The sequence below is a fragment of the Pleurodeles waltl genome, chromosome 8, assembly GCF_031143425.1.
Source record: "Pleurodeles waltl isolate 20211129_DDA chromosome 8, aPleWal1.hap1.20221129, whole genome shotgun sequence".
Classification (NCBI taxonomy): Eukaryota; Metazoa; Chordata; class Amphibia; order Caudata; family Salamandridae; genus Pleurodeles; species Pleurodeles waltl.
In genome coordinates, this window is record NC_090447.1 from 395,689,523 (window position 1) to 395,714,079 (window position 24,557).

A 24,557-nucleotide genomic window follows, 5' to 3' on the forward strand; every position below is an offset into this window, starting at 1 on the left:
CAACACAATATAAAACACACACCCACATCACCCACAAACCCCTACGACCCGAAATTATTGACGAAGGCTAGAGAGAGAGCACAGAATAGACAATCCCACAACACAGAGGCACACAACACCATCACCCACACAGAATCCACGCACCAAACACCACACACCACCACACGCACCACACTCATCACCACAAACGCCACCCCACACCTCATCCACACCACCCCATGGCACCCCAAAGACACCCCAGGTTCACGGACGCAGAACTCAGGGTCATGGTGGAGGAAATAGTCCGTGTAGAGCCCCAGCTCTTCGGGGCACAGGTGCAGCACACCACCATTGCCAGGAAGATGGAGCTATGGCAAAGGATAGTGGACAGGGTCAACGCGGTGGGACAGCATCCACGCAATCGGGATGACATAAGGAAGCGCTGGAACGACCTACGGGGGAAGGTGCGTTCCATGGTATCAAGGCACAACATTGTGGTGCAGAAGACTGGCGGCGGACCCCCACCTACTCCCCCAGAATTTACAGCATGGGAGGAGGAAGTCTTGCACATCCTGCATCCTGAGGGCCTCGCAGGAGTAGGCGGAGGAATGGACTCTGGTAAGTCAAATCTTCACTACTGCTTCCCACCTCCACCCCACCTGCATGCCAAATCATACCCACCCCCATCACACCAACTCCTTGCAAATGGCTCACCATCACAACCCACCCATCCCAACACCAAGCCCTGCATGCGACCACAAAGCATGGACACCCATCACCAAAGCATGCCCACTGCACACACACATCACCCCCACAAGCCACCCTCACAAAAGCCCCCACAAGGGAATGCCTGCACTTGGGTACACGGACACCCACCCATCACACGAAATGCCACACACAGAAGCAATAACCATACCTTTATACCCCTGCAGGACCCGAACGCCACCACACCGCCATGGAGGGTACAGAGATGTCCATCCCACCCCCAGAAGAGGCCCCCAGCGATGACAGCAGCTCTGTCTCCCTGGACCCAGATGACCAGCCCAGCCCATCGGGGACCTCTGGACAGTCGGTTCCCCACAGACAGCCACAGGCTACACCAGACCCAACCCCCTCTGGGAACACCAGCACAGCTCCCACCCAGCGGGCCCATGCCTCTGTCTCCAGGACACATAAATCAGCGGTGTGTCCACCACTACAGGGCACCCAGGTTGACCCACCACCCCAACAACAACAGGGGCCTGGGGGCAGTGGTAGTAGGCACACCGTCCAGGGGACAGAGGCCCAGGAACACAGGGGAACTGGGAGGGTTGCTGTGTGACAGGGAAGGGACAGGCCCAGGGAACCGACTCTCCAAGAGGCCCTCTCCTCCATCATGGGAGCTTACCACCACTCCCAGGAGACGATGGCGACGGTACTGGCCAGGTTCCAGGAGATCCAGGCACTGCAGGAGTAACGGTACATGGGGTTCAGAGAGGAACTGAGGAACATCGGTTCCGCAATGGGGACCATCGTCGTGGCCCTTAACCAGATAGTCACCACATTGCGGGACCATGTGGCACCCCAAAGGGCCCCTGTCACTAGCCCAGGCCAGGAACAGCCTACCACCTCCGCCGGCGCTAGTGGACAGGAGGCCCCCACACAACAACAGGCCACCAGAACCCCACCTCCTGCAGAAGAAGAACCACCCCGCAAGCGGAACCTGAGATCTCACAAGAAGACAGAGTAGGATTGCAAGACCCCCGCCAGCCTAAGATACCCCCTGATGTCATCCCACTGTCCCACATTGTCACCCTGTCCAACCTTTAACTGCCCCTGCTCCATCCTTCCACAGGCATATGGACAATGCACCTGTGCAACTGAGAACTGGACTCTGCCATGGACATTACTCCACCCCCACCCATCACCGTTTTACAATCATGTCCCTATATGTAGCACTTAAAATAAATCACTTATTGCACTTAAAATAACAGGAGTCTGCTTGTATTCTTAACAAATGTATTACACATAACGGTGCAATAATGTCCAGTTACTTTGTGATGACAACATACCAATTTCAATAAGCTTTAGTCCATGGGCAAACAAAGCAGAAGTCACGCAGTGGGTCATACAGCTCTGAAAAGGGAAGGGAAAGTCACAAATCAGTTAACAGGAACTGGGGGAAACACAGACAGTGGAGACGCATGAGGCCTTAAGTAAATGTAAAATGGCGGGGGTGATTCTTACCTGTGTGCTACTGAAAATATTGTTGTATGACTGTATCCCTGTTGTCCGTGTCGTCCCCGTCGTCTTTCTCCTCTTCACTCTCCACAGGCTCCACAGCTGCTACAACACCACCATCTGGACCATCCTCCTGCAGAAAAGGCACCTGGCGTCGCAAAGCAAGATTGTGAAGCATACAGCAGGCCACGATGATATGGCACACCTTCTTTGGTGAGTACATTAGGGATCCACCTGTCATATGCAGGCACCTAAACCTGGCCTTCAGGACCCCGAAGGTCCTTTCTATGATCCTCCTAGTTCGCCCATGGGCCTCATTGTACCGTTCCTCTGCCCTGGTCCGGGGATTCCTCACTGGGGTCAGTAGCCACGACAGGTTGGGGTAATCAGAGTCACCAATTAGCCACTCTGTAGCTGTTCCATCACATAAGGGATGCTGCTATTTCGTATGACATACGCGTCATGCACTGACCCAGGGAACTTGGCATTTACATGGGAGATGTACTGGTCAGCCAAGCAGACCACCTGGACGTTCATCGAATGATAACTTTTTCTGTTTCTGTACACCTGCTCACTTTCTTTGGGGGGAACCAAAGCCACATGGGTCCCATCAATGGCACCAATGATGTTGGGGATATGTCCAAGGGCATAGAAATCACCCTTCACTGTAGCCAAATCGCCCACCTCAGGGAAAATAATGTAGCTCTGCATGTATTTCATCAGGGCAGACAACACTCTGGACAAAACCTTAGAAAACATAGGCTGAGACATCCCAGATGATATGGCCACTGTTGTCTGAAAAGACCCACTTGCCAAAAAATGGAGTACTGACAGAACCTGCACCAGAGGGGGAATCCCTGTGGGTTGGCGGATGGGGGACATCAGGTCTGGCTCCAGCTGGGCACATAGTTCATGTATAGTTGCTCTGTCAAGCCTGTATGTAAGTATAATATGTCGTTCTTCCATTGTCGACAGGTCCACCAGCGGTCGGTACACTGGAGGATTCATCCGTCTCCTCGCAAGTCCCAGCGGACGGTGCCTAGGAAGGACAACATGGAGCACAGAGTCAAGCAACACACAGGTTCGTTCACACAGCTTGCACATTACACGAATCGCTATGCATTGAAAGGCTTGTATGAGTGGCAATGCAAGGCCTAGGCCTGTGTGACGCAGTAGAAATTCAGCCATGTGGTCCCTTGAAATGGCGGCTGCCTGACCTGTGAAGTGTGACAGTGGGATGTGAGGTCAATGCGCTGGCGTGGCACACCGTGGCGGTAGGCGGTCGAAGACCGCGGTGCTAAGCCGCATTGGTTAACATTGCACCCTATGGGTTTCAGTAGCCAATGAGGATGGGCGCCTGCGGTCGCGGTACGCACCGCGGCGGTACGCACAGCCGCGGGTGTGACCGCCATTTTCTATCTGATTAATCACTCGAGACCTGATCATCCACAGGAGAGGACCGATACTGCAAGTGCTGCTGTGACCTCGGTCTGGGAGATACAATGGCTGCTGCGACTGGGGAAAGGGCCCCTGCCTTCACTTCTGAAGAATTGGAGAAACTTGTTGATGGGGTCCTCCCCCAGTATGCGCTACTCTACGGTCCTCCAGACCAACAGGTTAGTACACAGGGTGCACGTTGAATGGGCTATGCCTGTGTTGAGTGGGGTGTATGTAAGATGGTGGGGAGGGGAGCGAATGAGGAGTGCAACGCACGAAAGATGAGAGCATGTGCCACATGGCAAGGTTGGGGAGGGGGGGGCCACTCACATTGACCAGGCAGAATAGTGATGAGATTTCCTTTACCACCCTGTCCATGTCACATAGGTCAGCGCCCATCAGAAGATCGACCTGGGGGGTCCACAACATACGGGGCACCCACTGCCGAAAGAGGTGGGAGGACATCCGCCGCGGGACCAGAAAGACCGCCGAGTCTCTGCTGGGGATGGCCTCCCAACGTAGGAGGGGTGCCAGCCGCCAATTGACCCCCCTGATGTCCCGGATCCTGGCGGTGGCCTACCCCGATTTGGATGGGCGTGTGAGGACATCACAGCAGACACAAGGGGGTGAGTATCAGCACATTCTGCTGTCTTTGCACGCAGTGAAGGTGTCTGAGTGGGGGAGGAGGGCTGTGGCTATCTCTAGGCCAGGGCGCATTCTGTAGGCTAGGCCCCTCCGTTAGTCATGGCCCTGTGCCCCCGCCCCCCACCTCTGTAGGGTGCCAAGTACAGCTATCCATGGTCCTGCCTCACCCATGTGTGCATTTGTCGTCCATAGACCTGTAGGCCTAGTCACAATAACTGAGTAGTGTACCCCGATTGCGCGGCCTAGTGCAGGGGGCTTCTGTGTCTGTCCTCTCCGACAACGGTGTTGCCAATGCATGCACTCAACCTGTCGTCATTTCTCCCCCCCCCATTTTCTTTGTCTTCCTGTTCATGTGTGCATTAGCATCATCAGGCGGAGGAGAAGTGGCATCAGCGCACGAGGGAGCTGCATCTCACATGGCCCCGGAGGGCCATGCAACAGACTCCGAGTACACCAGTGAGACGGAGGGCGAGTGGAGCTCTACAACGGGGACCCGTGGAGACGTCAGCGACACCGACACGTCCTCGAAAGGGAGCTCCCTTGCGGTGGCGGCAACATCCGTGCCCACCGCCACAACAGGTACAGCCGCCACCCAGCGCAGCAGCCCCGCCCTCCCAGCAGCCCCTCAGCCTTCGCTCCGTGCCCGCTCGCCCAGGAAGGCGGGCATCTCCTTCGCCCCAGGCACCTCAGGCCCTGCCCCAGTTACCCCTGCTGCCCTCAGTGAGGAGGTCATTGACCTCCTCAGGACCATCATTGTTGGGTAGTCTACCCTTTTGAATGCCATCCAGGGTGTAGAAAGGGAGGTGCATCGGAGCAATGCATACCTGGAGGGCATTCATTCGGGTCAGGCTGCCCATCAGCGATCGTTCAATGCTCTGGCCTCAGCACTGACGGCAGCCATTGTCCCTGTCTCCAGCCTCCCTCTTCTGACTCCCTCCACCCAGTCCCAGTCTCCTGTTCCTCTGCCTATCCCATCCACACCATCAGACCAGCCTGCACACACCTCTACACCCAAGGGCAGCTCATCCAGACATAAGCACCACAGATCCCACAAGCATTCACCCAAGCAACATCCAGATGCAGACAGGCCAACAGTCACTACCACCTCTGTGTCCCCCACCTCCTCATCTCCCTCCTCCCTCCCTGTGACGTCTCCACTCACACCTGCATGCACACCACCATCAGCCAGTACTTCCATCACCAGCACACCCTCCATTACAGTCCGCACACGTGCAGTCACCACCCCCACTGCCATTTACACGTCCCCTGTGTCCTCTCCCAGTGTGTCTGTCACCCCCTCTTCCAAACCACACAAACGCAGGCAGCCACCCACCCAACAGCCATCCACCTCACGACAGCCTCCGTCACAAGCACCTGCACCCAAAGACAGCACACTTGACTCTCCTACAACCACATCCTCTTCCTCCACTCCCATACCCACTACACCTACCCGTCCCTGTCCTTCCAAAGTGCTTTTCCTTTCCAACCTTGAGCTCGTTCCAATCACTGACCCACCCCTTCCATCTGGTAAGAGTCAAAAAAGCACCTCAGCCACCACCAGCCCTGCATCTACTGTGACCAAAGTGCAGGGCTATTGGAGTCCACCAGCTCCTAGGGCAGGAACATCGGCCAGCAGCAAGGGGACCGCCAGCCCACCCCCTGGGAAGAGGACAAAAAAAACTAAGGGCCGGCGCGACAAGCCTGAGACGGCTGCCACCAAGGACAGTAGCCTTGCCCCGTCACCTGCCACATCATCAAAGGGAGGCAAGGGCCACAGAGCTTCAGCGAAGGAGGGCAAGGGCAGCAGGGCGGAGAAGTCAGGCAGCAGGCGAGCTGCCCAGGAGGGCCCCACCAGCCCCATTCCGGTTGTGACGGACGACACCCACGGGCCCAGGACTCCATCACAGGAGGGCCCCACGACCGCAAGGTCGGATGGCGACTGAGCGGGAAGTCTTGGCCAGGTCTGGATCCCTAGAAACACAGGACAAGCACCGCTGAACAGGGCCCCGCCGTGACAAGAACCGCTGAACAGGGCCCCGCCGTGACAAGAACCGCTGAACAGGGCCCCGCCGTGAGAAGCACCGCTGAACAGGGCCCCGCCGTGAGAAGAACCGCTGAACAGGGGCCCGCCGTGACAAGAACCGCTGAACAGGGCCCCGCCGTGACAAGAACCGCTGAACAGGAGCCCGCCGTGAGAAGCACCACTGAACAGGGCCCCGCCGTGACAAGAACCGCTGAACAGGGCCCCGCCGTGACAAGCACCGCTGAACAGGGCCCGCCATGAGAAGCACCGCTGAACAGGGCCCCGCCGTGAGAAGAACCGCTGAACAGGGGCCCGCCGTGAGAAGCACCGCTGAACAGGGGCCCGCCGTGACAAGAACCGCTGAACAGGGGCCCCCCGTGAGAAGCACCGCTGAACAAGGCCCCGCCGTGACAAGCACCGCTGAACAGGGCCCCGCCGTGAGAAGCACCGCTGAACAGGGGCCCGCCGTGACAAGAACCGCTCCGCTGTGCCCTTCCTGTCAAGCACCGCTACGCTGGGCCCTTCCTGTCAAGCACCGCTCCGCTGGGCCCTTCATCTCAAGCACCGCTCCGCTGGGGCCTTCCTGTCAAGCACCGCTCCGCTGGGCCCTTCATCTCAAGCACCGCTCCGCTGGGCCCTTCCTGTCAAGCACCGCTCCGCTGGGCCCTTAATCTCAAGCACCGCTCCGCTGGGCCCTTCCTGTCAAGCACCGCTCCGCTGGGCCCTTCCTGTCAAGCACCGCTCTGCTGGGCCCTTCTTCTTAAGCACCGCTACGCTGGGCCCTTCATCTCAAGCACCGCTCCGCTGGGCTCTTCATCTCAAGCACCGCTCCGCTGGGCCTTTCCTGTCAAGCACCGCTCCGCTGGGCCCTTCATCTCAAGCACCGCTCCGCTGGGCCCTTCCTGTCAAGCACCACTCCGCTGGGCCCTTCATCCCGCCGTGACAAGAACCGCTGAACAGGGGCCCGCCGTGAGAAGCACCGCTGAACAGGGCCCCGCCGTGACAAGAACCGCTGAACAGGGCCCCGCCGTGACAAGAACCGCTGAACAGGGCCCCGCCGTGAGAAGCACCGCTGAACAGGGGCCCGCCGTGACAAAAACCGCTGAACAGGGCCCCGCCGTGAGAAGCACCGCTGAACAGGGCCCCGCCGTGAGAAGCACCGCTGAACAGGGGCCCGCCGTGACAAGAACCGCTGAACAGGGCCCCGCCGTGAGAAGAACCGCTGAACAGGGGCCCGCCGTGAGAAGCACCGCTGAACAGGGGCCCGCCGTGACAAGAACCGCTGAACAGGGCCCCGCCGTGACAAGAACCGCTGAACAGGGCCCCGCCGTGACAAGAACCGCTGAACAGGGGCCCGCCGTGAGAAGCACCGCTGAACAAGGCCCCGCCGTGACAAGCACTGCTGAACAGGGCCCCGCCGTGAGAAGCACCGCTGAACAGGGGCCCGCCGTGACAAGAACCGCTCCGCTGTGCCCTTCCTGTCAAGCACCGCTACGCTGGGCCCTTCCTGTCAAGCACCGCTCCGCTGGGCCCTTCATCTCAAGCACCGCTCCGCTGGGGCCTTCCTGTCAAGCACCGCTCCGCTGGGCCCTTCATCTCAAGCACCGCTCCGCTGGGCCCTTCCTGTCAAGCACCGCTCCGCTGGGCCCTTAATCTCAAGCACCGCTCCGCTGGGCCCTTCCTGTCAAGCACCGCTCCGCTGGGCCCTTCATCTCAAGCACCGCTCCGCTGGGCCTTTCCTGTCAAGCACCGCTCCGCTGGGCCCTTCATCTCAAGCACCGCTCCGCTGGGGCCTTCCTGTCAAGCACCGCTCCGCTGGGCCCTTCATCTCAAGCACCGCTCCGCTGGGCCCTTCCTGTCAAGCACCGCTCCGCTGGGCCCTTAATCTCAAGCACCGCTCCGCTGGGCCCTTCCTGTCAAGCACCGCTCCGCTGGGCCCTTCATCTCAAGCACCGCTCCGCTGGGCCTTTCCTGTCAAGCACCGCTCCGCTGGGCCCTTCATCTCAAGCACCGCTCCGCTGGGCCCTTCCTGTCAAGCACCACTCCGCTGGGCCCTTCATCTCAAGCACCGCTCCGCTGGGCCCTTCATCTCAAGCACCGCTCCGCTGGGCCCTTCATCTCAAGCACCGCTCCACTGGGCCCTTCATCTCAAGCACCGCTCCGCCCTTCATCTCAAGCACCGCTCCGCTGGGCAACGCCGTCTCAAGCACCGCTGGCCCATTGACAGTGCCGGTTCTGTGTCGAGCAGGGCTTCACGAAGCACTCTGGGCACCATGCCTCCTCCATTAACAGTGGAGTCGGTAATCCATCTGATGGACTGTGGCTTGGCACTTCCCAGGATGGAACAGTGGGCAAGCCACACACTGTAGAGACTTGAAAGACTGTCGCTTTGCACTCCCCAGGATGGCACATTGGGCAAGCCACCCACTGTAGAGACTTGTGAGACTGTGGCTTTGCACTCCCCAGGATGGGACAGTGGGCATGGAGGCCCCTCGTGGATCTGGCGTCGTGGACTCATGTGGCTGAGGTGCCCCCCCCTTCCCTTCCCCCTGAGGTGCCTGTAGTTTTATCATCTGATGCCCCAGCAGTGTTCTCTCCAATGGTATCTGGTCTAATGTGTGGGCTTTGCCCATGTGTTTGTGCACATTGGCCCACGGACTATGGAACTTTGACAGAATGGGCAGGACTTATTGCCTATGTATATATTTTTAACTATGTTCATTCCTTATTTTGTATCTTTCATATTGCATATTTCCCATAACTTAAATGGAGCTATTTATACATATATTTTATAGATCATTTTAATTGTGTCTTTGCATTATTCCGGTGGGTTTGGGGGGTGTCACTCTGACTTGTTGCTCTGCATTGGGGTGTAGGTATTTGGGGTGGGGGGGTGGGTGTATGGCGCATGTGTGTGCCCGTAAGCTTTCCTCCTCCCCCCTCCCCTGTGTCGTAGGTGCAGTACTCACCGTTGTCGTCTGCGCCGGCGTTCGTACTCCTGGTAGATGAGCAGGTAGACAATAGCTGGTAGGATGTTTAATTTGGGTTCCATGCTGTCCTCCTTCCTCGTGGAGTGTGTAGAGGTGAGCGTTTTCCCGTTCGTAGTCTGTTTCCGCCGTGTTTTTATCGCCGGAAAAGGTGGCGGATTGGTGAGTTGTGATAGGGTGGGCGGTACATTGTCTGCCGCCTGCCTGTTGGCGGTGACCGCCGCGCTGTTTGTCTGTCCCGCCGTGGCGGTCGGAGTGTTAAAGTGGCGGCCTGTGTTGGCGGTTCCCGCCAGGGTCAGAATTAAATTTTTTGGACCGCCTGCCTGTTGGCGGGTTGGCCGCCGCTTTATCACCGACCGCCAGGGTTGGAATGACCCCCTTAGCCCTTTAGGGTGCCCTAATATTGGTTATTGATTTGCTTATTTGTAAATGAGCAACATCGCTATATTTTATTTGAGTTGGCTGGTACACTGACCGATAGCACACATAAGAGCTCACACTATAAAAAAAAAACAATGATTTGATGAACACAACAGCTCAAGTGTAATAATGTGTAAGAATGGTTTGAGTTGGAGTATTAATACTTTTTAAATATATTTGCAATAGGTTTTCACTGTTTGTCACAAACGTGGTATGTTGCATTATAAATATATATATGTGTATCAAAAAGAGTTGTCCTGAACGAAAACGCATTCACAACAGGTCATTATGGAATGTAGCGAAGTCAGCAACTTACAGAGAAATCTTTGCCATTTTCATTATTTCGGGCCTTGTATTTTCAAGCATCTCCGGACACATGTTTCTCGGTTCATCCCTTCATCAGTAGAGAACAAACATTTCCTTCCTTTTTCAAAGGCCGACTGCCTGGCTGCTCAGCAGATTTAATTGCAGGCACCTGATATCAGTTGATATCAGCTGTAGCTCACTTGAGGTCCACTGGGACAGAACTGGTATTCAGTGTGGGGGTTGGATGGTTATTGTGGGTTGCCGTAGGGTCACCCGGTTGGGTGGTTATGGGGGGTTGGCTGCGGTGGTTGGATTAACGCACAGTAATGAAAATGACTTTACATTAAAAAAAAAACATAGATATTCACTGAAAAAAGCCAAAGGTTACAGAGATGTTATAGTAAGGCAATAGAATTTAAAAAACCTTAGAAATTCACTTAAAAAACAAAGGTTACAGGATGTTTATAGTTAGGCTTACATTTTAAATGTACAAAACCATAGAAATTCACCTGTTATAGTTATAGTTATTTCAAGTAACTGTAACTTGTGCCCTCACTATGCACTGCTAATGATCTAATGATCCCAGATATTTTGGCACTCATGACATCTTTTAGAACATCATTGATAATATCACTGTTGTAAAATTATTAATGAACAAATTGAGCATGGTGGAGGCGTAAGTTATATTTATCTTAGGGCACGATTTACGGTTACTTGAAATAACTCTAACAATAACAGGAGACTTTCTATGGTTCTGTACGTTTAAAATGTGAGCCTAACAATAACATCCCTGTATCCTTTTAAGTAAATTTCTATGGTTTTCTTAATACTGCTTCCTAACTATAACGTCCACGTAACCTTTGATTTTATATATACACCTCAAACGGCAAGTTCCGGTGTTCAGGGGCTACTGATGCAGCATCCGTGCTGGGCTCCGGTCACCCAGATATTACAAAATAATTCCCTCAAAGTTGTCAAGGAACTGCACGGACTCCAAAGTGCAGGGCACCAGTGAAAACTTTATTATTTATTATGCGGGTTTCACCAGGTATCTATTTATACACACACACATATATATATATATATATATATATGATGACTTTGAGGGAATTCTTTTGTAACATATATATAAACAAAGGTTAGTTGAATGTTATAGTTAGGCTAACTTTTCAAAAGTACAAAATCTTAGAAATTCAGCAGTTGTAGTTATCTCACCTAACTATTACCTATACCCCCAAAATGCACTGCTGATGTCCTCACATATTACATCACTCATGACACGATCAGATCAGTGTTGTCACTGATGACATCTCAAAATTTGTATTCTATTTCATAACTATACCGTTCCTGTAACCTATGATTGGTTCATGAATCTACATACACATATATATGCATATACTGTATATATGTAATATACAATCATATTTTCTCTTATCATATCAAATCTTATCATCTCTTACTTAGTCTATCCAATCTTGTCACTCTCTTCATTCACTATTGCGATTTCTCTCCAATGCTCTATCTTTCTGTATCTTGGCTTTGTCTTTCTCTCTCACCTTTTCTCTCTCACCTTCCTTGTCTCCCAGTGTCTCCCTGGCTCTCCCTTCCTTATTCTCATTGCCCCTTTCTCCTTCATCTGTCTTTCAATCTCTCTCTCTCTCTCTGAAACACACACACAGACACAAAACATTCTATGTCTCTGCCTTTCTCCTCATCCTAAAAATCTGGGGGTCATTTTGACCTCGGAGGTCTTTTTTAAAGACCGCTGAGGGACCGCCGTGCTGAAGACTGCCACGGTTTTCCGCTCGGCGTATTGTGACTATTGGCAGCTCTCCGTACTTTTTCGGACGGAGAGCCGCCAACAGCCATACTGGCGGGCGGTTGGGAAGGGGAGGTTGCTCCACCTCCACGTCAACAGAACACCGCCCACCGAATCACGTCCTGTGATTCGGCGTGGCGGTGTTCTGTTGACGGTGTGGTGTCGGCGGAGCAGCCCCCATGGCTCCCGTCCCCTCCCGGAGGATGGTCGGACCAGGTAAGTCCAGGTAAGGTAAGTCGATTGTCCGTGAGGGGAAGGGGGTGGGGGGCTGTTGTGTGTTGTGTGCGTGCATGGGGGTGTGCGTGTGTGTATGTAGTGGGGATGTGTGAGTGCCTGTATGCTTGCGGGGGTGTTGTGAGTATGGGAATGAGTATGTGTATGTCTGTAGGTATGTCTGTATGGTTGTGTGCTTGTATGTTTGAATGTGGGTGTGGGTGTCTGACTGTGTGTGTGGATGCTGGCATGTATGTCGGTGTGTGTGCGTGTATGTGTGTTGGTGGTGCCTGCGTGCGTGTCGTGTGTGCATGAGTGCTGTGATGTTGGGGGTCGGGGTGGGGTGGGTGGTCCTGCCACCTTTAGGGGGTGGCAGGGGTGGTGGGGGGTGTAGGGAAGGGAGTCGGGGTGGGGGAGACCCCTATCAGTGCCAGGGAAGGGATTTCCTGGCACTGATAATGCTTATCGCCATGGATTTCATGGCAGTTTCAAACCGCATGAAATCCATGGCGGTCAGCCGGGTCCAAATACCGCTGGCGGTATAGTGACGGCCGCTGGGCTGGAGACCCAGGTCTCCAGCCTGGCGGGCGGAACGGAGAATCGGCAGATGACCATGGCGGTAACCGCCATGGTCATAATTCCAAAAAAAAGACCGCCAGCCTGTTGGCGGTCTTACAGCCGCTTCTCCGCCTTCCGCCAGGGTCATAATGACCCCCTCTGTGTCCATCCTCTCTTTGACACTATTTATGCACTGCTCTCTATCTGTAATACTCTCTGTCTTCTTTTTGTGCAGCTAATTTAATGGAAATACGTCCAAAGAGCAAGCACTTTTAACCCCCAATCCTGCTAATTTTATGTATTCATTGGCTGTAGCAATAATTTTAAATTGAGTTAGACCCTTTTCATAAGCAGTTCTGTTGCTGGCATCTTGTGAATTGCTATGTGAATGGAGTAAGCAGTGGGCTTTTTGGTGTTTAAGCTTTCAAAGTACATGAACAAGACAGCAAAAAGAAAACCAACCTGTGGCTTAAAACCATATCTCTCTTTCTTCCAAATATATCTACATGACACTACAAAAAGGTTGGGCAGTGACAGATCCATAAGGCAATTCCTTTTTATTCATAAGATGTGCTTAGTGCAGTGATACATTCAGCTCAAAAATACCTCTTGAACAAGAATAGGTCCTCATCGCATAGATATGTCCAGTCATGTAGCATTTTAAATGGAGGAGTGGACCTGAGTGTGGGGGCATTTCTAAATCTAGAACTCATTTAATCTGACTTTGAGCTATGGACTCCCATGTTGCCCTGCACAAAGACATACCCAACCATGCATTTGATGTGTATATTCAATAGATACGGAGCCCTACTGGGAGGCAGCTATATTGTCTGATTAAGAACCTGGCATTCCTTCCATGAAATGCCAGTAGTTTCCAATAAAATAGTGGCATTCTCTGCCCGCAGTGCCTCCCTCTCGATCAATAGGTAAATTAATCCTTAGTAGAAATGTCAGTATCCTTTAGTTACATGTATACTGGTAATAATTGTTTTAGTATTAAGTTTTAGAGTACTATATTCATAACAGATGTCATTGTTACCATGTATAGTACCACTGAATTTACCACCCCATACATGTGGAAGGTTGAGTTTGCCATGCCAATATTCAAACATGGGGCTTGAAAAACACAGAAGACAGCAGCAGGGAGCCATGTATCTGTGTTTATGGGTTTAGAAGTGCCCTTAATATTCCTTAAAATGTTCTCATAATAGTTGAATATGTGTTAAAATGTCCTTCTTAAAAATACCAGTCCTGGTGAGAACCACATGTAAAGTTACCCTGAAAGTTAGGGAGCCCTGCATATAAATGTTGTGCTGTTTGTTGAAACCACTGCAGCATTGCTGAGAAATGTCAGTGCTATCAGATCTCAAGCACAACGTCCTTATTTATACAAAATGCAGCATAATGAAGGGTTGGCATGGTTCTTTTAAATGTATTGTCAGAGATCCATTTGCTGTCCTGTTAAGCTAACAGTGTAGCAATATGCTGAGAAATACCTATGTGGTCTAATGGATCAGCCTGCAGCCCTATAGAAAATAAGAGGTGATGGAAATGTACCTTTTTGTAGGGTCATCCTGGATTTTTTGCCTTTTTCCTGAACCTAATTGCTCCTAGTTGGAGAACTCTGTGAACTCTACTCCTGCTTACCAGAAGCAAAAGTACCTGAGGTCTGACTTTCAACATAATGAAATTGGTTTAGCCCTAAGTGTTATGTTTAACTTATCTAGAAATCCCTAGTTTATGGTACAGCATTGTACCCAGGGCATGTAGGTTAAGTGTCACTGGTGACTGCAGCGCTCATTGTTCCATTCAGTACAGTAACAGTGTAAATATTATTGCAGATCGGTCATGTGTAACCTGGCTGTGCCAGTTTAAACTTCATATTCAACCAGTCAAAATAATTCCTTTTGTTAGACCTAAACCTTCCTTTTAAATATTAATAATTCACTTCTAGGTAGGCCTCTGTGCCTATATGTTAGAGTGCATGATATTTAAAAGTAGGGTATGTAAAGTGTCAATTTTATACTTGTCTTTGAAACCAAAAGGACATAAAAGCTATTTTCAATGTGGTAGGGTTGGCTGTTCCATAGGTAAGCATTGGGATAGAATATTACATTTAATTTTGATATCTAAATCTAGTAAAGAGCTACAAAGTTAATTTTGAGACTTTTTGAAATATTTCTCATACGCCAATTCACAGGTGAAGTCATATTTGTAATATATAGTTTTAAAACAATATTTTAGCAAGTTACCTTTTCTCTGCCTAAAGCTTCCAGAGGCCCATTTGTGTGAGCTTTAATGTCACCCAGGAGCTGAATAGCTCACTTGTTGAGGTATGAACTTGCCCCTAAAGTTGAGGAAAATGCCTTGGTTGTTGGGAAATTTTCTCTTCCACTTGCAGTATGACCATCTGGGCTGTGCCCTGGAATGTATTTGCCTAAGACCTTACCTTAATTATGAGGCCTACTGTGTTACTGGCAGAAGTAACTAACACAGGAGTCTTCTCTCTCCTTTTTTCGGCAACTCAGAAATGCACCAGTCACAGTGGCAGAGGAACTGATCCAGAACCAATTTTTAGCGAGCACAGAGGAGGGATTACTCCTTTCCCGCACACACCTCTAGAATGGGCACAGGAGCTCTGCAGTGGGAAGAAAGGTTATATCACCTTAGGTTTAGGTAGAGAGGGGCACTGTGGGATTATTGCAGTTGGACACACAGGAAAATCTGCAAAGTGGATAGGATCACGCCTGTGAACCTTTACGCCATTGGTGTGGATCTCAGGCAGAAATGTAGCACCCATAGTTGCCTCTTCAGAACACTTTTGGGATCTGGGAAGGAACAGAAGAGGACTGGGCCTGCTGTCTGTGATCTTAAAAGTACCCTGAAGAATGGACCTGCTGTCCTCCTTGTACCCAGGACAAAGATGTGGACCACAAGGCCCAAATTTATACTCTGTTTGCGCCAGATTAGTGTCATTTTTTATGCAAATCCAGTGCAAACTTAACTCCATATTTATATTTTGACGCTGGACATGCCTAGCGTCAACAATATGGAGTTTGCGTCATTTTAAGGATGCATCAAACCGCCTTGCATCAATGAGATGCAAGGTAGGTGTTCCCGTCCAAAAAATGACTCAAACACCTTAGCGCCATATTTATCCAACAGGGTAAAAAATGATTCACAGGTGGGATGCGGACCCGAAAAATTACACAAAGCCTGAATTGCGCCAAATTTTAATGCCTGGGTCAGGGCAGGCTTTAAAATGAAGCAAACACACCACTACTTAAGGAAAACACATAGAAGCAACATCATTGCTCAATAAGGACAACATGGAGGTGCTGCTCATGCAGCATGCCAGACGATGCGGAGCACAGGACTAACAGCAGCAGCCACCACCACCACAACGTGGCCCTCAAAGGCAACGCAGAAGGCAGGAGACGGTCTTCAGGACCAGGACAACCCTCCAGGGCCTCAAGGAACAGGATATCATCCGGAGGTATAGACTCAACTGGCAAACCATACAGCAGTTGCTGTGCCAAATTGAGCCACATATAACAGCCAGCCTGCAGACACCACACAATATACCACTGGTGACCAAGCTGCTAGCTCTCCTGCACATGTTGGCAAGTGGCTCCTTCCAAACAACGGGTGCCCTGGTCACTGGGGTATCACAGCCCTCATTCTCCGCCTTCCTTCCCAAGGTCCTAGATGCCATCATCTCCCTCACACAATGCTACATCAGCTTCCCCAACACCCAGCAGAAGCAGCAGGAGATCAAACAGGGGTTTTATCAACTACATGGCTTCCCGCATGTGCTTGGTGCAATTGACTGCACCCATGTCATGATTGTACCACCTGCAGCAACAGAGCATCTATACCGGAACAGAAAGCACACCCACTCCATAATTGTGCAGGCAATAGGTGACCACCAGGGATTGTTAACCAACATCTTGGCCAAATATCCAGGGAGTGTACGTCATTCCTTCATCTTTTGCCATAGCACCATCAATCAGCATTTCCAGGGCGGACGATATGGAAATGGCCTTCTTGTTGGCAAGTCCATAAACCTAGCATTATACACATGGCAGAGCAACCCTATAGGACACACAATACATACACCACTACATTGACACGTGGGCAGGAAGACACTGAGTTGTGACACAGGTAGTTATGTTGTACACCCTGACACAATGGAATACACACCTATGGACAAATAACGGCTGCCAATAATAACAGATGCCACTCTAGAGCTACAAGAGACCAATGTCAAAGCACACAGTGACAATGACATGGCCTACGCTGGAAGTACAACTTGGAAGATGAACCATTTACTATTACATTCGGCCACATAGTCAATCCCACACCCTCCCAAGCAATAAGTACTGTGGAAGGGGTGTGCAATGTGTGTTGCTGCAGGTTAAACACCATGAGACACATAGCATGATGATGCTGACTCACATGTAGGTGACACGGAAATATTGAGGCTGTCCCAACATCATACATCACTCCTGGAGGGCTGTTGCCAGGTAGCAATAAGGAAGTGGACTGTGCTATGAACACATATTGATGTGCCACTAATGCAAACTGCATACTGCTGCACACACTGAAAGACCCAATTGTCCATCAAAATAACAGATGTACAGGGAGATGGCCCTTCCTGCACAGATACATCCACCTCCACAAGGAAGTTAGCCAGATTACCTAGAGCACGTTTGGTAGTGTAGGTGCACGGATGCACATGAGCCACTGGCAGAGGGAACTAAAAAGGTTTGCCTAGAACCAAGTCACACATGGGACAATTGTGCATCGTCAATACTGAACACCTCAGTGCTTCAAACTTATGGAGATGTGTTGTGCATTATCACCAAGCCAAATCAAAGGGCCTCACTGTTGCATTTAATCTGAAATGACATATGTCTAATTAGATGGGATGTCCAGGCCATGTAGTACAACCATGTTACCACCACATCGGAATCTATTGTATGTGTGGAAGTATCATGTCCCCTCCAGTGAAAGCACACTAAAACATGTTGCTCACTACACAATGCACGGTACATACATACTGACCAGCAGTTCGGTAACAAAATCATAGATACCAGGTCAATGAGCCAAACACAAGTTGTCAAGAAAAACAACCCACTGCTGAAAAAACCTCACAGAAGCCCAGGATCTCACACAATACCACAAACACATATGAGTCACAGATGACACAAGATATCAACTGCCATGCTACATGACATTCTTGTTGCAGGCACTAACAAAATACTCACTCCTATTTTCTTTTTTAGCTGATCAGGGTTACAGGATCCAGTCATGGATCATCATCCCATTCCCCAACCCAAGCACAGCAGCAGAGCGTGTCTATAATGAGGCACATCGGAGGACACACACCATTGTTGAAAGGACCTTTGGCATCCTGAAGTCCAGATTCAGGTGCCTGGACATCACAGGAAGCAGCCTCCTATATGCACCAGAAATGACCTGCAAGATCATATTGACTTGTGCCATCCTGCACAACATTTGTGTGAGGAGGAACATCCCCCTATATGAACCCGAGCAAGAACTGCCTGAGGAGGAGGAGGAGGATGGTGGCAGGGAAAATAAGGAGGAACATCCAAACACAGCTGCAGGAATGCGCAGCAGACATCAGATTGTTCAAAACTTTTTTCACCAATAGTCACTCTAAACACATTGTTAGGATACGTAATTAAACACCTCACTTTATCACACAATCCTGCTCTGGTTACTTATTTCTCCATCACATGTTTTTAAGGAATGCAAATATTACCTCAGGAAGCATGTCACAAACACAAATCTGACTACTTCTGATGCAACATCACATGTGATGCGTATGATTGTACAGCAAACATCACACACATATATAAAAAAAATCATCTTTTGAATTTCACATATGAAGGACAAAATCATAGGACCACAGCATATGACACACATCCACGTTGCCAACATGGTCTACTGTAGCACCTGACACACAACTATGACATCTCCAATCATAAGGTAAATAAGCACCTCATACATGAGGCAGTGGATGTGAACTATCAGTGGTCACAGGAATGTATGAACAGACCCCTGAAATTAGTAAGTGTGACATTTGCTATCTCTGCAAGGAGCTTGTGTGACAAGAGGTGCATCATTTCTGAAAATGGATAGCATGAGTGTCCCAGGTATGACAAGCAATGGTCAAAACACATGCCCTGCGCAGTCCATTCCTGGTAGTAAGTCCTGCCACTGCCATGTGTTAAGTCTCTGCTCTCCCATCTCTAGGGGGCACTGTAAATTGACTATCTGTAACCTGGGAATCATCAAGAACACTCACCCAGACTCCCATTCTGACTCCTGTTTACTTACCTTTTCCATATTGCATGCTGTAGAAGAACTACATTAGCCTGCATTGACTTCAGGTCCCATAATGCACTGCCTGGTAGTCGGTAAGACCTGTAATCTTCCGACCATTGCTTCCTATGGGAAAACTCTGGTTGTCCCTTTATACTGGATTCTCTCCTCCAGGACTTGTGACCTCTCTCATGCAACCCAGCCTTGTGACTCTGCCCTGGCCTTGCTGCTGCCTGGAACTGCTTAGAAGCTGCCATTCCCTGAAGCTCCTCATCGTGCATTGGAGTACAATTAATTTGTGTACCAGAGCCCTTGTTGGATTGTGTTACAGTCCTGATTATGCCTGATCCTGCTCTATATTTACACAGAGCTGTTCCTGCTTGTTCCAGTCAGACTCTGCTCCCTGTTTCTCAGCCTTGTTCATGTTTGTTTCTGCCCGAGCCTGCTTTCTTTTACCCAGACCTGTTCCAGCATTTGCATCAACCAGAACCTTTTACCTGTGCCTGGCTTTGCCACCTAGTTGGTTCCCTTGCCTTCTGTTTCCTCTTGGGTATCATGACTGGTAAGTGTACTATCAGTCCTCACCTGTCTAGAAGTGTTTATCTTTGTATTTGTTCTGGCAACTGGTTTCCAGGCGGCTAATCCAGGCCCCATCCTTTGTCTAGTGTTGCATGTAGCATTTGTGCCTAACAGTGACAGTGAGCTATGGCTGTATCCCAGGATTTGTTACTGTGTCTCCAGCCCAACAAACAAGAGCTAGTCTTGTGTATGTAAGGATAATCCTTGTTTGTGCCCTAAGCGTCCAGACACAGATTCACTTCTGCTGCCACATTTCTATGGGGCTTGCGTGGTGACTAGCTGTAAGATTAATCTGCACAGAGGTACTGATGTTCCCTGTTGCTGTGGGAAGTTCTGAGCCCCACCCTGTGTACAACCTTAGTGATAAGCCCTGCGTGTTTGTCCATTACTGACCCGTTCCATATTTGTCCACACTAAGGTTGCTCTGTATTCACTCTTCTGCATTATCTGCCTTGCCATAGCTTCCCTATCCCCTTATATGCCTTTAGATGCTCTTCTGCTTTGGTACACTTCTTTCTTGCAAAATACTCAAGGGTTGCCCCAACAGCCTTCTGACTAGACTTGCACGAAACCATAACACCATGGAGCCCAATACTGACACAGGGTACACATGCCCACACACTTGAACAGGACACTTTTGTGGAATGCACATCTGAAAATATGTGAACACATGCAGCCAGGGCAGCAGGTCCACCACAGCAACATGAGTAACATAGGTAATTTTCATTAGTCAAACTGACATGTACATAACAATTTTATGAGTGGAATTAAGGCCCAGTGTCGCAAACACTGTACCTACCAAACAAGTACAAATCGCCGAAATATGGGTAGTTCACACACAAGTCACCATGAAGTCATAGCCAACTATTAATGACATATGAGGGGTAACTTATCCGACATAGCCCTCATCAGCCACCCGCAATCATCCCAGCGTTTTGTTGGTCGTTAGAAATGTAATGTCAAAGTCAAACAACTACACACATCAAATGAGTCAACACATATTACAAACACATATCATGACTGTTGTACATCACTAATTGCCATCTGATGTAGATACCCATTTGTAACACATTCATACATGAGCATTACGTCAACTGTGTTGCATGCCGTTCCATCAGAAGCACACATATTGTTGTTACAGTTCATTCACACACAAAACACACAGGCCATGATTTATACTTTTGTAGAGGCGCATTACCATCATTTATTGACTCAAAAGCAACGTAAACTTACAAAATGCAATTTTATTTTGTAAGTTTGCACTGCTTCTGCATCAGAAAATGAAGGAAATGCAACACAAAAATAGTATAAATTTGGGCCGCAGTTGCATGCTCTCCCACATGTGGCCAACCACTATACCACACACTACAGGCCATACCATCCTATCTTTATCTTGATACACCCTGAATGCATGTTAAATAATTAAAAATTACCCAAATACAGTTTGAGTCAAGATGTTTGACACAAATGTGCCAAAAAACAACAGAAACGCGAACTAAACATACATGGGCCCTTAGCGTTAATTCCACCAGTGCACCCCATGCGTGGGGATATCCATCAAAATAGAAGTTTCCCTATAATGCGTGGTATTTTGCTGCACATGTAGCTTATGCGTCGAATATATTCACGCAAACTACGTATGCATCAAAAAAAATACACGCAAGACAGAAAACGGGCCGCAAAGCGGACAGGAAGTGATGTAATAGGAAATCCTATTTACAGACATGGTACTGTGGGTGTACTTTCACTTTCACTTTACAGTCTGTGCTTTTTCTTGACTGTGCGACTGTCTTGGTGTTGTTCGTGTTTGGATTGCGTATATTGTATCTTGTGGTGCCTTGTGTCTTTTTGTGTATTCTATTTGTATATTGTACCTGTTTAATTGTTTTTATGTAGTTTAGAGTTTTTTGGATTGTATTTGTACTGTTGGGATTTCTCTTTGGGTGTTAGATTAGTTGGGTTAGTTGGGGTTTGTATTTTGGGATGTAAGTTTCCTTTTTTCAGATTTATTTTCCTTCCTTTTTCCCTTTTTTTGTTTAAATTGTTGTGCACTAACATGTCAGGAAGGGTGAGGCTGACCTGCATGGGTGAGGAGGAGCTTGGGGCCTTTGTATGGCTGGTGTGCCACTTTCTGTCGATGATGCTGGAGTTGGGTGGGGGTGTGATACAGGGGTATCACACAGAGGGAAGGTGGCTGTGTTGGGGCAAGGTGCTCTACCACCTCAAACGTGTCTTCAACACATCAAGGAACGAGCACCAGCTGAAGCATCGCTGGGATGACCTGGTGCTCCAAGAACAGGACCTGCTGGACCACCTGTGTGTAGTGATCGGTGCCCCTCTTGGTGAGTATCACATTGACAAATGTGTACAGTGGAATGCTCCTGAGTGACAGTAGCAGATGTCTTGATGTGCTGCATGCAATGTTTGTGGCCATGTTGAATGCAAGTAAAACAAACTGTTAGTGTACCAGTACTGAGATGTATTCCACATGTTTATACATGTTAACGATGCAGTCCTGAGCTTTGTTGAGTCATGTTTGACTATTACTTAGGGACATATGTACCAAACTATTTATATTTCTCACAAAGTGCCTAGTTTTCAGATTTTTTGTGTTTACGTCAGGGAAAATATTCATTCAAATGCACCCCCCCAATTTTACCATTCTGCTATCACATTGCCCAATCACAACACAGGGTTTGCTAGTGGCATTTAGGAAGGGACGTTCCTATCCTATTATCAAGTTGCAGTCCGCTGATTGATTCTTTCTTGAGCACAAATGCTGGCACTAAACAATTGCAGTTACCATCTGTTTCAAGGTGGTGCTAACCCATTTGCAAAAGATGAGGGGTCCCCATGGGATCCCTTCTCCTTTGTGAATGCATGCCTAAAAATTGTTTCTGAGCAGGAAGTTGTCCCATGGACCACTGACTGCTTCCAAAAAATTATTTCAGTCATAATATTGGTTTTTGAAATACTTTCTGTTTACCCCTGCTGAAATAAGGCTGCTATTAAACGAAAATTTACATCCCTATTTGAAAGCAGTCCAGCAGGCCAGCATCACTGTGAGTGCCGCCATTCCCAGGGGGTTTGCAAAATGAGACCTACATCATCAAAATTCATGGAGTAGGTCAGTTGCTACCCCATTTGTGAATTGCAAACAGTGTCATTGACAGTGTTGTACCTCAGATCATCCTATTTGCTAGCTGCTAAGTCTCACAATGTGTGACTCACAAAACCTGCTCTTGGTACATGTGGCCCTGAGTAACACATTTCATGTGCAATGATAACACCTCTGCCCATGCATTCTGTCAATGATGATTAGCTAAGACACTGTCAGCATACCACATTTCACTGTTTTGGGACAGCAAAGTGGGCTACATTGTCATCATTACACACACATGATCCCTGCCATCATGTTGGCAATGGGGGCATATACGACTTAGGGGACATTGCCAATGGGGCATTTCTTACCCACATACAACTGTACCACAACTGTTATGGACCACTGAATGCACGATGATTGATGACTGAAAATTGACCCACATGTCCATCACACAGTTAATCATTGTCCCTTGATGCACAAGCCACAATATCTGAGTCACGTGTACTACAGTACACCAGGGATGTGCCAATGAAATTGTCACCCAGTTACAAATCATGACATGGAATACCATCTCAAATGGATCAGCCACAAATCTTTGTAGTTCGGTGTAGCACCACATGATTGTTAGGCCCAGTTCATGTGTGCACATGTGTGTCTATCACTCACTAGAGTGTCAGTGTCAATGCAAGTTTGCAGTGGTATGTCTGTTGGAGTCTCTTCATGCAGGATCAGCAGCTCACTCATATAAAATGTTACACACTGTGATATGTTGTCCACATGTTTATACAGTGTACAGTGATCAGACATTGAGCATTTATTTCCTTTCAATGTCTTATAGGTGGACCGGCCCCCTATAACATCGGGGAAGTGGTTCGATTTGAGGACTCTGACGTATCCAGTAAGTGTGAAAATGTCTGTCCTGTGTAGTGATTGCAGCTGTTGTGTGAGTGACTCTTGTGTGTTGCACTCATTGCAAGATATGATGAGCTGGCACGTGATCTGATGTATTACTTGACTGGAGGTTGACATAGTGTTCCATGCAAGGGTTAGGCATTCGCAGGCAGAGAGGCAGTTTGACTGCATGTGCAATTTGAGGGAGAGTGTTAGATTATCATCTGTACATGCATCACACAATGATGACACTGACGGTTGCCTGTCTCATTTTTACAGCTGCCAACATGAATGCAGTGGAGATCAGGGATTTCCAGAGGGGGGCAGTGAGGTACAGGCACATCTTGGATGTCGAGTGTGGGTTCCGGAGGATGGCAAGACGCTATCAGAGAGAAAGAGCCACAGGAGAATGGCGGGCTTTCAGCCAAGGGGGACGGGCATGGGCCACAACAGGTGGAGCCACCACCACAACTACAGCCAGTAGCACAGTGCCCACCAGAACATCAGCCCCACCTGCTGCACCCTCTACCTTGGGACCAACACCCACCACACCTGCTACACCTTCCATTTGAGCACCACCGACCACCACACCTGCAGGAGCAACTACTTCTGGAACACAGACCACCACATCTGCTGCTTTGAATATGGCCATCATTTCCCAGCTCCGGAAGGACATGTGGAAAGTCATGATAAAGCTTGACACTCTCCAGTGGGACATGGACAGAAATAGCAGGAGACTAAAATCTATTAAGAAAACTCTGAAGAGGGGAAACCTCTGAACTCCTGCTGGGTTTAGGGCATTTAGTGCTAGGTTAGAGTAGGGTACTAGTTTAGCTAGGATAAGTGGGGGGGGTCATATTATTACATGTTAGTTTGTGGGTGGGTGAGGGTTGATGTTGGGGCTTTTGTATATTCTAATAAAAACAATTAAAAAAATATATGACTTTAAAAAAAAACAACTTATATTTGTTTAGTATTAGTTAGTATCTGTTTAGGTTAGTACATGTTGTCCTACATGTGTCTCGT